Below are 14752 nucleotides of genomic sequence, written 5' to 3'. Positions count from 1 at the left end.
TTGTCCTTAAAGACAGCTGATTTCGCCATTATTGGCCATTGCTTGTCAGAAGCAAGCTTTCTTATACGGTGGGTTATTTAGAATTGCGATCCGGTAGTTGTAATTTCCAGCTGATCTGAGCAAAAGTCTATTAATTTTAGTTCCGAGGCTAGCCAGTCTTATTTGGGGTCATCACTGATACCGGAGAACAAGTTAAAATACCTAGATCTATTTTCAGCGCTATCGCATCTTGAATTAATATCCTGTAGTTGCCTTGTGATGTCGCACATAACATTAATATTAGAAGAAGTGCTGGTAGTGGTGTTGTTGGGGGAAGTAATGGTAGTTTCTAGGGCAGGTACACTATCCATTAGGCGTTTGATTTCGTTGTCAGTGGCTATTTGTTTTTTGTTTTTTTTGTTTTTTTGTAACGCCCCTTAGTTCACCCAGTATTTCCGCCTGCCTTGCCTCAAGTCTTCTCATTACATCAACAACAGACGGAAGAGCATTGTCATCAGGATCCGGGTTTTCTTCGATATCACCATGCAAAAGCACCAGAAAATCAATCAACGAAGTGCGAATTGATCAGCGAAGCGCGAATAGTCGACAACAATAAGCAACTTTTCGTTCTTTCACACAGTTCTACTGGGCACGACACCGCTACAAAACAGCAGTCACTACTGTTTATCATGAGGCGAATGGAGCCAAGGCTCCCTTACTTCTCTTTAAAATAAAAATGAAACCCCAGAGAGGGCCGCCATCCTACAAAAGCATGTTACATTTCGCTTCACTTTTCTAAGAATTCCAGTTATCTAAAACTAGGTCGTCGTCTTCTTTATTATATTTCATTCCAGAAATTAGAGAAATGCGCTTATCTATTAAAGTTTTATTTATTTAGTGACTAATTGAAAGAAAGAAAGTATGGGGCAGACTTGTCAAAGTGGGCTTCAGAGCACCGTTACCTAGAACTACTGCGATAGAACAAGAGTGTGAACTATTCCTACCCGTTTCAACAAACCTTCACTTCGACTCCATGCGCGCTTTATCTGCATACTCCACGAGGGCTGTCCCAGAAGTCGTCGGCCTAACACACAACACATTTGCGCGCTATATTTGCGAACAAGGTGCTCCTTTCGAACGTCCCACTACAGAAACTCGCTCACGAGTGGCGCACATAACTATAATGGCGGGCATCGGTAGGTGGCAATGCGTGCAGCCAAACCAAATTGGAGAATTTCAGAGCACATGGCGGCGATATGATTTTTGTTTCCGATATATAGCCAACTCCGGTTGGTATCTATCACTGTATGATGGAGATGTTGGGAGCGCATGCCCCCTCCTACAGCGCAGTAAGCAAATTGACTGCCCGATATACGCAAGGCCAGACTAAGCCTCGAAGACGACCCACGTTGCGGCAGGCCAGCCGAAGTCAGCACGCGAGGAAACATCAACCGCGTCCGAGATTCTGTGAAAGCGGGACCGCGTGCTTATATGTAATTTCATAGTGCCGCTATACCGAGTGGCAGCCCAAGCGAATAAAAGAAAAATCGCTGACTGAACACACGGACAACGCGAACTGGACGACAATATTGCAAACCACAGTCCAGACTAAAGTAATTCACGTGCGAAACATTTCTGCGAGCTGGGACCCAAGGTTGTTTACTCGTGAGCAAAAGCCCATTTGCACACCACCCAGACCAAACATGGAGCTATGCAGAAGAGTGGATTTGGCAAATTTCGCTGCACGGAAATGACACCATTGACGAAACGTGAGTAAACCGATTCTGTCCTGAAAGTAATTTGCTGTCAAAGCAATGGTCATTCCTGTTCAGTGCTCCCCCCCCCTGAAAAACAAAGAAACGGGGTGGGAGGGGGGGGCGGAGAAAGGCCTGGTCTGTTCCGCCTTCAAAGATGAAAACAAGCGAAAGAAACACATACATAAGATATATATATATATATATATATATATATATATATATGTGTGTGTGTGTGTGTGTGTGTGTGTGTGTGTGTGTGTGTGTGTGTGTGTGTGTGTGTGTGTGTGTGTGTGTGTGTGTGTGTGTGTGTGTGTGTATCGGATACACGGTACGAATGCTGGGCACATATTGCTTCTGTGCGGTTTTTCGTCGATTGCACATATATAAGAAAACGCCCAGAGTAGAAGAAAAACAATGGAACAAGGCCAAGTATTGAACGAGTGTATACATGATCAACTAAGACGAAAACCACATAAATGAACGCGTTTTCTTCGAAATAAATGCGTTTCTTGCGCCGATTTTCGTCTTAATTGATCACACGTACCTGCCCGCTCGGTACTTGTCAGCAGGCAAAGCGATGGCTACCGTCTCCTGAAATTCCACGGTCCTTTTACTCATCGATTTTTTGTTAAAGGATTCGATCACCACCAGGGAATACTATGCCCCTCTGATTCGGGGCCTGTGGGACGCCGTAGAGACTAAATGACGTGGTATGCTTCGGAAAGAGGTCATTCTCCAGTAACACAACGCGCCTTCATTCCTCGCTGCTGCGGCAATGCCTGCCGTCCATCCCTGCGGCTTCCCTGTGCTGCACAACCCGTCGCACTCGCCAGATTTTGCCCCATCAGACTTTGAACTTTTTTTGTCTATCACCCAAGATGAAAAACGAACTCTCGCGGGTCTACCTTTGCAGTGACAATGGCGTCAGGCCACGGTCCAGTTTCTATAGGCCCACCCTTACTCCTTCCTCTTTGCCCCCCTCCCACCGAGGATCCAAGCACTGGAAGCACTCGCTGGTCCAAGTTTGTGAACAATCAAGGGGACTACGTTGAAAAGTGAGGGTTGATTAATTGAGGCAGAGAACTTTCCGGACAACTCACATAGAAAAGTGGGCCGTAGGCTGCGCTTACTAGAGCACGCTTAACACGGGTTCATTCCGGCAGGCATTCAGCACAACCCAAAGGGCTTGAGAGGTTTTCTTTTTGCTGACGGTCATCGCAAATAAGCCGAATAATATCACTTACCGGCTAAACACAGTAAAACCAAGCTCATATATCTTTGGAGGCCCTGTGCTATAACAGCGTCAAATGCACAATGTTAAGAATGCGTCCCGACCATATGGGACAAAAAAAAAAAAAAGAAAAACGCGAAGCCTCATCAACAACAGAGTTCCTCTCCATAAGCGCAATCCGAAATTCCGCATCGACAGACGCAAACCTTCTTCTGGTCGTTTTATAAGTTCCTACCCATCCCTCCTTCTTCTCTTCCCATTTACCGTTTGCTACTCTCAGTTCCACGCCCACTTTAGCCGTGTCGTTCCCGACCTCTGGATTCAGAGAGACAGGAAAGCTTTCAAACTGCAATTTGCCTCTTCAAAATCGTTCCTCAATCTCATCGGGCTTCCCCAGTTTCAGAATCGCGAAGCAATTCGTTTGACCGCACTGAAGAAGTAGCCTGAAGAAAACGTTTCGGTGAGAACGCAAAACTACGCTTTCCTCTCATCCCCAGCACTATTTGTGATACTCTTTCCTTTGCGTTTTCCCGTGTCCTTGCTTCACTTACGCAAATTCATCGTTTGGAATTCGCCAGAAAGTCGCCGAAAGTGCGATTTAATTAGAGCGAAGTCCCGTTCAAACTTTCACGCTTTGCTGATGCTAATGCCTTCCTCGAAGTTAGCTCGAATTCTTGTGCCTGCCGAAAGCTGAATTCAATAGATGCTACCGGATGGAATCGGCAGACTCGAAACGAAGAAGAAAAAAGGAAAGAATCAAAGACAGAAAACATTGAGCTGAATGAGGCTGTGGAAAAACAATGTCGATAAGCGTACCCGCTAGGAGAGCGTGAGCACAGTATGTATGACGACACTTCCGGGGGAGGGGCGAGCAACATGTCGGCAGCAGACGACTGTTCTCCCCAGGGGGTCTGCATACACGTTCGTTATCTCCTCTACACACATGTGTGAGACGTGGGAAAAAAACAACAACAATTTAAGGTCTACCGTCCGTCCTCTCAGCAGTGTCTTGCGCACTCTTCGACGGATGTTTAAGTTTTCATTCGTACTTGTGCTTGTACTATTTACTGCGTACTTGTACTATGGGCTTGTCAACAAGGCACGCGTGCTAATACTATTCGGCCATGTTTCACTTTCAAGGGACAAATAAACGGCAACCGCCCAGACAGTTTAGATTTAGAGCAGGCCAGGCGACGAGATTTAGCAGCGTCACCCATCTATACATGCGCACGCACAACTGTTCGAGCGGTGTCTGTGTCTTCGCATCCAGAAAGTGTCACATATTGTTGAAAGCGCGGATTGGGTAAAAGCATGGATTCGCGAAAGCGCCGCTCTTATATGTAAAAATTTGCACGGTTCACGCGGCAAGCAGCAAGGCCTGGGCAGCGGGGATTGAATTATTTTAAAGAAATGACATTCTAGGGTGTTACGCGCCAGAAGCACAATCCAATTATGAGGTACGCCGTGATTGGATACTCCGGATGAATTTAAGCCACCTGGGGTTCTTAACGTGCGCTCAATGCGCGGTACACGAACATTTCTTTCTTTCTTTTTTTCATTCCGCCCCTACTCAAACTCTTGCCCCCATCCGTTAAAAAGAAAACAAAATAAAGGTGTGGGAACCCGTTTATACTAATATACAATAACGGGTTTAAAGCCAATCAAATTTAGTTGAATAAGGGTTCTGAAGCAATACCCAAAGCGCATATTCTTATGCGGCCGGGTTGGAACCCACAACCTTGAGTGCAACGCTATAGCTGCTGAGATACCGCGGCGGGTCAGGGATTGAATCCTCTGCACTAAGCTACGTTTAGCTGGCGACTGGTCAGCGCGTGAAAATTCGGGCTGTTGGTGATGGCAAATATATGTACAGCGCAGAAAGATGCAGATGCAGGCCCGCTCTTGTCAATGTCTGCGACGTAGTACGTCTAATTAAGACTGAACACAAATAAGCATAATAGGTTATTTTGTTATTTAGGAATCCAAAGCAATTTTGGAACGTCATCAATTCTATAGCGAAAGTACGGAACTTTCAATCGACGATGAATTTGGTGAGTCGCTATCAGCATCTCAATGTGCAGTGTAATTTAACAATATTTTTTCCGTCAGTTTATTGGGAAACACCACTGTGCCTGTTGACGCAGTTGTGTGTGGTGAATATTGCCCGATGTTTGCTATTATTTTTGAATCTGCCGGAATTGTTAAGTTAATTAATTCCTTAAAAACATCCTCCTCATGTGGTACCGACAACATTAACTCAATTTTCTCAAACAGGCGTGTGCATATTCTTCTCTCGTTTTGCACAAGATCTTTCAGCAGTCTCTTGTTCAAGGAATTTTGCCGCCGGATTGGAAAATCGGTAAGGTGGTTCCAATACATAAGTCTGGTAATAAACATTCCACTCTCAACTACCGGCCCATATCATTAACAAGCATTCCGCGTAAACGTATGGAACATACATTGTGCTCGCATATAGCTGAATTTTTAGAATGTAATTGATTTTTTTACATTGGCCCAGCGTGGTTTTCGACGTACATTTTCCTGTGAAACCCAGTTACTTCTGTTATTCATAATCTAAATATTATACTTGATAAACATTCAAAGATCGACTACATATTTTTGGACTTTGCGAAGGCCTTTGAAAAAGTTAATCACGTCTTACTAATGTTTAAACTCTCCTCACTCAATCTCGAATCTAACATATTGTCTTGGCTCGAACGTTTTCAAACAAACCGCCTACAGTACGTCACAATTAACGGTCACAATTCATCTGAAATAAACGTAACATCAGGAGTAACACAGGGTTCAGTTTTAGGCCACTCTTCTATTTAATATATGTTACCGATTTGCATAACTGCGTTTCTTCTTCTGTGCATTTGTATGCCGACGACTGTGTACTTTACAGGGAAATACGTAACGATGGCGTAAAAATATCTTGCAAACAGACTTAAATAACATTGCAAGTTGGTGCGATAATTGGCTCATAAATTTAAATCCTAACAAATGCAAACTAATGACTATTTCTGGGCAGTCGAATAGTTCCTCGACGTACAAACTACGTGACATCGAACTCGACCATGTCTCATCATACCGGTACTTGGGGTTTACTATTACCTACAGTCTAGCATGGAACACTCATATTAACATGATCAGTAACAGTGCTAACCTCACATTGGGATACTTACGACTACTTCGGGCTTACTATTACCTACAGTCTAGCATGGAACACTCATATTAACATGATCAGTAACAGCGCTAACCTCACATTGGGGTACTTGCGACTTAACTTTAATGAAGCCCCGCCTCGCCTCCAAATGCTTCTATACAAAACTCTTGTACACCCGAAGCTAGAATACGCCGCTGCAATCCGGAACCCTCATCACGCAAATTTAATTAGGTATCTAGAATTAATCCAGAACAAAGCCGCATGTTTTATGCTTTCTAATTATCATCGTACATTAAGTATAACAGCAATGAAACAAGGCCTACCATTGTCATTTCTATCACTGCGTCGTAAGTATTTGCGTATTCGCCGCTTATATTAGGTCTCCCATCTTCATCACTACGTACCGAGCTACCCACTTATCGCTCGTCACGGATTGACCATAAACACAAAGTTAAATGCATTTTCTGCAACACAAACACGTTTTATTTTCCCTTTATACCGCACACATCTAACGAGTGGAACCATCTACCTGATGATATTGTTTCCATTTCTGATCATTCTCCTTTTTACTATTCTTCATCTGCGAACCTACATCGTGATAACCATGATTAATGAACTCATGCGTCTCTCCTCCCCACCCCTTTCTTTTCCTTTTTACATCTGTCACGATGCCTGCAGTCTCTCTCTCTCTCTCTCTCTCTCTCTCTCTCTCTCTCTCTCTCTCTCTCTCTCTCTCTCTCTCTCTCTCTCTCTCTCTGTTCCTCTATTTCCAATATTTCTTTTACGTTTATATTTTGCCGCTAATATTGCAAATGCTGCACGTCTCACTCGGTTCTTTTCTTTTTTTATATACTGCCACCCACTCCATTCTGCAACGCTTCGATGACTGAGGGTGTGGAAAATAATAAATAAATTTGTGGTGTAAGACAAGTTGGGCAGCAAATCTTTCCCCAGAGGTGTGAAAGACTTTACACATCATACTACGCATGACCCGCTCTTGTTTTTGTATTTCGTAACGCTATGTGAAGTTTTCTTTCATTATTATTTTGAGACGACAACCACGACACAATTTTCGGTACTATAAAAACACAACCTTGGGCTTCGGGGGGTCGTAAGCGTAAACGACGATCGACCAGACGGCTGAGCTGCTATTGCGACTACTCTCCCACAAGGTCTAGCTTTTGACTTCGTAACTACAGTTTCTCAATAAATGCAACACGGCTTCTAACATGAATTGGGAGGCACGTAACGGAAACTGAAGTTAGCGCGCCAGTCAGGCCCGGTGCCGTTGCCGAAGGCCTAACACAACAACTGTCTCTCTGAAAGCTCGCCGTGCACCGCCAAGTGCACCACCAAATCGGCCCTGCCGTCCTTCGTACTGCGCTTCCTCATCGCTCTCTGAGCTTAGACCTCTGCTATCGCTTCTCACCTATTATCGCGTCGACTGCTTGATGGACTCGGGCTCCGACGGCATGGTCACGGTGCGGGTACACGTGTCATTGGTGTCTGGTGCCACGTGACCGGCAATCATGACCGAAACCGCCCTACGCTTGTATCTTCAAGACCCAAATGCACTGCAGAAATGAATGCGGTAAAGTACTGATAATGGATGCAGCAAACAACGTAAGGCATTTTGAAAAGCTATCTTGAAACGTTCAGGGTCCGTAATCGTAGCAACTGAAGCGGGAAAGTGGTTACATTCGGCGCTGGCTCTTGGCAGAAAAGGAGTTATACAGATGATTGAGGAGCGTTTGCAAATGTACTTTGTAACTGTGGTCATTTGAAGCTGAAGGTGCGTGTTCTGAATTCATGACATTAAAAAGGCGATGTAGTTCCTTACGCTCTAGAGGAATTACTGATGGCGGCTATATATGAAAGAAACCAAAACAAAACAAGATCTCGTTCAAGCACTCCTTCGGTAATCTTCTCTCTTGACAGCCTATCAAAGCTCCACAGCGTGAAAAAAAAAGAAGCGGACACACAAAGAACATGGACATACGAACTCACCCAAGCTTATAAGCTTCTCTCTTGAGTTGGCTTCGCCCTACACCAAAACGTTAAGGGAGATGCACGCTTGACAGGAACATGTTCTAACATGATAGCGAATTTGTACGGACGCCAGCCTTTTGATAGGCAATTCATACAGTGAACATATGAGTTTCAGCGACCACAATATCTCACACTGGTGCACGATCGTGCTGATAAACACAACTTCCCACCATAAATTTCGGCGCGTGCTTTGTAACGCCCCTTGATGATTTCTAAGTTTACCTCCTTGCCTTTATTTCTGCGGAACACGACGACGACCGCTCGCAGGGTGGAGGAGCTGTGAGGGCGTCAAACATCGATAAGCTGTGGGGCTGTCACCTTAGGGTGATGGTGGCGCGCGTGACAGCGAGCTATGAACATCGCGCAATCTGAACTAAGACAATAACACACACAAAAAAGAAGACGCTTGTTCTAATTTCCCTCGGAATGTCATCAGCATGCAAATCATTCTTCTCATTCCCAAACGGTATCATCATGCTAGGAGCGGTAAGGAAATACTAAACTCGGTTCAGCCCCCACCAGCAACAATCGTGCCGAACTTTATTAAAACCAAATTTTATTGAGCACCAGGCAATATATAAATGAGCCGTAAGAAAAGACGGGACATAAACCTCCACAATACAGGCCAAGAAAAGAAAGCTAAATGCATGGATGCCAATCCAACACGTGAAAAAGCACGATTTCTCTTTTTGTGCAGCGGACACTTACGGCACGCTGACTCACTTGTCACCTTTCCTGTCGATGCAAAATGCCTCATATATATCGCGTGCATAATGGTCCCGATAATGCCTCAGCAACCTGCACTTATTAGACGACAGCTCACAACCACCTGTTACTCACCTGTTACTCACAACCACCAGCTGTTACTCCGCTTAGCTATAAAAGTAAGCAAGATCTCCGTAGTCGCAGAATTCACTGCGTCATCAAAATTGCTCCGTTATTACAAAATAGAGGGTGTCGACTAACGCCCGCCGTTGAACATACGCCCGCATTTTTTCCTTATTCTTAGTGTTTACCAACATGCAGACGATTCAGGGGGAATACTTTCGGCGGTAAATGAGCCAATAACTTTCCTAACGTGTCGATAACATTTTACGGCCGTTCATCGGTAAACTAACGATCACGCCCTGCGCCGCTCTGGGGCGCGTTTAGTGAGATAACGCGCAGTGACGCTTTTATGGCTTCCCGATCTCCGAAAGCGTTCATAGATGGTGCCGCATGCTGTCCCCTAATACAACTTCCCATTTTACTGTACCCGTTTAACGGCGATACGCACAGGCACTCTCCGCATAATAAAAGGCGTAATGGCTATATTTTCCCGCTAACTCAAGTGTAACCATGACAGTTTCCGACGGGCTACAATATTCATGTGGCGCACGTATTCCTTTTAGGACGAGTCACCTGCTCTCATCTCAACTTTTTTATTTTTTTCGGTAGCTATCAGCCTTCCGTGACACTAAACAAAACAAAATAGAATACATGGTACGTCTCTTTTCCTCAACAGATCACGCCATCCTGCAATCCATGCGCCTCCACACGCACCTCCAGACACAATTCGCCACTCCGCAAGAAAAGCGCCTGATATCCAAGCCAAGCCGAGTTGGCTCGACAGCGTCTATGAATCGTACCGGCAGTCTGAGAGATTGACACAATAAAATATTATTGCATACCGGTCAGTCCTCATCCAACTCATCCAACACACAAACTAACTCGACGCCAATTCCGAACGTACCATCAATAAGTCTTCTCTGTGCAAAATAAGCAGCTCTCAGGTGTCACCTGTGAAAAAACGTGGCAGCAGATGGCGCTCCGATCCACAGAAAGTCGATCGACGGAGGCAAAAAATAGTTCACGTTCAAAGCCAAAAAGACGAAAAAAAAAAGAGAAAACTCATGGCCATGGTTCTCGCGCACGCGTGCTTGGAAAAAGCATGGCGCTGAGCAATGAATTAATGATGCAAAAATAAGATAGGCACAAGAACAATCGAACATTTCGTTATGTTACTGAACCGCTGTTGAGAATAAAAAAAAAGAATAAATGTAACTGTAAACGAAATGTAAAAAAGTGGGGACTGTTAAAAAAGCACTGTTAAAATGAGCGCTCTGCGACGTCTGAATCTTACTGATCAAATTGTTGTGCCGCAAAGTAAGGTAAATGAAGCTCAAAACCGCCAAAAGTAAGTGCTGCCGGGAAAAAATTGAGTAGGAATAAGTTGGCGTCACTATTTCTGGAATATCGGCCTCTCACCTCCTTAACTCGCATTTGTTTTGTTTTATTTCGCTGAACAGTTAGCCGTAGGAGTGTAACACCGGTACATGAAGAAAAAGAATGAAGAAAATGCGCTATGGGCATCTTCGACTAGTAGTTTCACAGCACAATGTCCTGCAATGTCCTGCAAGCAGCGTTAAAGCTTAGGACGGTTGGGTTCGCCGAAAGGCCAAGCAATGGATGTCACAGAAATGTTTAGCATAGGGCTCGAACTTCTCGAACATTGGTGTTCTAAGTGCACGCGGGTGCGGCATGTCGGCGCGATCCAGCAGGCAGGACATCTCTTGCTGGGCAGAAGAATTGTTTAGGCAATGAGAAATCATTTCCACTGCGCACATCGTAAGAAGGAAGGAAGAAGGCGACACGACAGAGTGCACATTAACAACCAAGTTTATTACTCAGATGGCGGGAATATATAGGTACATACTTATACAAGGTTTCCCAGCTAACTTTAGCCAGAGTTTAAAAATATGAAAATGCCATGTAGCTGGACAAAACATAGGTAATGTTGTTTGACGTCGCTTGCAGGTACTCAAACTATATTTTTTTCATTCCGCCTAATTAGATAATTAGTATTAATTATTTCATCAGCTTCCTAAATATTATAATTAGATTAAAAGTGTCAATCAGAAAATTGTAGAGCAGCATGAAAAACTCCCGATACAGCTTTCTATTGCTCAATACGTGCTACATAAAAGTGTTTTGCTGAGCGTGAAAGAAGCCCGCAAATGCACGCAGTATTGCCGCGCGACTGGCCACTCGAGGCACTTTGCGTGAACCAACTTGAATTTTGGGTGGGGGCCACCTTGAAATTTGGGGTAGGCCAACTTGTAATTTGAGGCTGGGCCAACTTAAATTACTATCGATAATATCCCATTAATTTAAGTTGGCCCACCACCAAACTTCAAGCTGGCCCACCCCAAATTTAAGTTAGCCCAGCCCCAAATTTCAAGTTGGCCTACCCCAAATTTCAAAATATTATCGGCCTTAGTGAGATTAGAAGAACTGGTGAAGCTTATACATTGCTAAATAACGGCCATGTCCTCTGCTATAGAGGTCTCCCTGATAAGAAGCAATACGGGGTAGGATTCCTAATCCATAAGGACATAGCGGGCAACATAGACGAATTCTACAGCATTAACGAGAGGGTAGCAGTAGTTGTAATCAAACTTAATAAGAGGTATAGATTCATCTTTTAAACACTTATTGTGCGCAAACAAAGAGGGAAAAAGAAGAGGAGCAACACAAGGACGAGCATTTCTACCAGGAAAGCGCTCGTCCTTGTGTTGCTCCTCTTCTTTGTCCGTTTGTTTGCACACAAAAAGTGTTTAAAAAGGAATCTGTTCCAACTAGGCCGACTCGCAGTTATGCTCCAGTTATAGATTAAAGGTAGTACAAGCCTACGCTCCAACATCCAGTCACGACGATGAGGATGTAGATCCGTTTTATGAAGATGTTGAACTAGCGATGAGAAGAGTCTAAACTCGGTATAAAGTAGTAATGCGCGACTTCACTGCAAAAGTGGGGAAAAAGCAGGCGGGATAACAAGCAATTGGCAACTATGACGTCTATTCTAGAAACGCTAGAGGAGAGATGCTGGTAAAATTCGCAGAAACGAATAAGCTGAGAATAATGAACACCTTTTTCAGGAAACGTAGCCACAGAAAGTGGGCCTGGAAAAGCCCTAATGGTGAAAAAAGAAATGAAATTGATTTCATACTTCCTGCCGATCCCAGCATAATGCAGGATGTAGAAGTGATATGTAGAATAAAGTGCAGTGATCATAGGATAGTGAGGGCTAGGATTCACCTCAATTTGAACAGAGAAAGAGTAAAATTCCTCAAGAAAACACAGGTCAACTTAGGGTCAGTAAGGGTAAAAGCAGACAAATTTAGGCTGGTACCCGCAAACAAATATGCAGCCTTAGAACAGAGAGATGATTATGATGACATGGAGGTAATGAATGAAACCGTAACGAGGCTCACTTAAGAGGCAGCAATTGAAGTGGGCGATAAGGCACAAAGGCAACCAGTAGGCAAGCTTCCCAAGTAACAAAAGACCTAAGAAAGAAACGACAAAGAATGAAAGTGTCCAACTCAAGAGATAAGATAGAATTCGCGGAACTGTCAAAACTGATCAACAAAACGAAAATAAGCGACATTCGAAATTATAACGGGAGAAATACTGAGGAAGCCGTAAAAAATGGACGGAGCCTGAAATCATTGAGAAAGAAACTTGGCATAGGACAAACCAAGATGTATTCACTGAAAGATAAGCAGGGTAATATTATCAGCAATGTTGAACGTATAATAAAAGCAGCGGAAGAATTCTTTATTGACCTGTACAGTACCCAGAGGACTCAGTAGTACTCTATTCGAAACAATAATGAACAGTATACAGAAACTCCTCCTATAACTAGAGATGAGGCCAGAAGGGCCTTGCAAGGCATGAAACGGGGAAAAGCGGCAGGAGAGGATGGAATAACAGTCGATTTAATCAAAGATGGAGGAGGCGTAATGCTAGGAAAGCTGGCGGCTCTGTATACGAAGTGGCTATCGACTGCAAGGGTCCCAGAAAACTGGAAGAATGCAAACATTATACTAATCCACACAAAGGGCGACGTTAAAGAACTGAAAAATTATAGGCCCATTAGCTTACTCCCAGTATTATATAAAATATTTACTAAAATGATTTCCAATAGAGTAAGGGCAACATTGTACTTTAGTCAATCAAGGGAACAGGCTGGCTTCAGGAAGGGATACTCTACACTGGATCACACCAATCAGGTAATCCAGAAATCCGCAGAGTACAATCAGCCTCTTTATATGACTTTCATAGGTTACGAAAAGGCATTAGAATCAGTACAGATACAGCTGTCGTAGAGGCATTATGTAATCAAAGAGTACAGGACGCTTACGTAAATATCTTAGAAAATACAAGGTAAATATACCTGGTAGCGAAGCTTCCATAGGAGCCCATACGTTCAAAACATGGCGGTCCATCGGCGGTTCATGGGGCTTAGCGCCATCCGTATGTGGTGGGAACACTTCCGGCGGAAGAAAAATATAATATGACGCCATGACCGTTAAAAGCAGAAGTGACGTCATTTTGTTTTTGAAGGCGCGAAATTTGTTTTGTTGCCTGCTTTTGGAGATATATATTCAAATGCCCCACCATTCGACTTGACGGGCGTTTCGAGCTTTCAGCGCGGAAAGCGATGCAGGAAAAGCCAGCCATACGGTTGTCGAAATCGCACCCCTGCACAGAACATACTTTCTTTGGAGGCCGACGAAAGCTTTAGGTGTAGAGTGCTGATCCTATCGTCGGACGCCAAACCCGTCGGCCGGCGCAGTCCCACGATAACTACAGAATTATCTGGCGGTTGTAACTCACTACTTTTGATTGAACAGATTAAGAAGCGATGAAGCTACCCGCGTCACCAAATTCAGACAAACTTCAACAAGCAAGAAAGCGCAGAGTGTGAGGGGGGCATATTTCAACAGGTGAACTTTACGAGTGCGCCTTTCTGCCCATTTCAAGACGTGCATTGCACTGCGAGTGATAATTAGAGATAATGGCGTCAACGCCCCCTCTAACGATGGGCGCTGAAAATAAATGCATTTATTAATAATAATAAAATGAAATAAACTTGTATTTTCTTAACTCGTCACGAATATATAAAATTGACCAGGAATCTTATTTTCGTTGCATGAATCTAACTGTGTCTCGCTTGAATTTAAAAAAAAAAACGCTTTTTTTTATATCCCAATGTTTGTTCCCTCCAAACATAGTCGCGCTTCAATCGCTGTTCCCATAACCCCCCTTGCTGATGTCGGTGACAATCTGCACTGAACCGCTTTTCGCCCGAAGCCTCGCGACCTATTTGGATCGCTCTTGGAAGATATCTACAGAGATTCCACAGCCACCTTAATTCTACACAGGAAAAGTAGGACGATACCTACAAAGGAAGGAGTCAGACAAGGAGACACAATCTCTCCAATGCTATTCACTGCGTGCTTGGCAAAAATATTCAAGCTATTAAACTGGGATTTTAGGAGTAAGGATCGACGGCGAATACCTCAGCAATCTTCGGTTTGACGATGACATTGTTCTATTCAGCAACACTGCAGACGAGTTACAAAAAATGATTGAGGACCATAACAGGGAGAGTGTAAGAGTGGGGCTGAAGATTAATATGCAGAAGACAAAGATAATGATAAATAACCGGGCAAGGGAACAAGAGTTCAAGATCGCGTCAGCCTCTAGAACCTGTCAAGGAGTACGTTTACCTATGTCAACTAA

Source organism: Dermacentor variabilis, chromosome 7 (assembly GCF_050947875.1).
Source record: "Dermacentor variabilis isolate Ectoservices chromosome 7, ASM5094787v1, whole genome shotgun sequence".
Classification (NCBI taxonomy): domain Eukaryota; kingdom Metazoa; phylum Arthropoda; class Arachnida; order Ixodida; family Ixodidae; genus Dermacentor; species Dermacentor variabilis.
Note: the sequence above shows the minus strand (reverse complement) of the source record.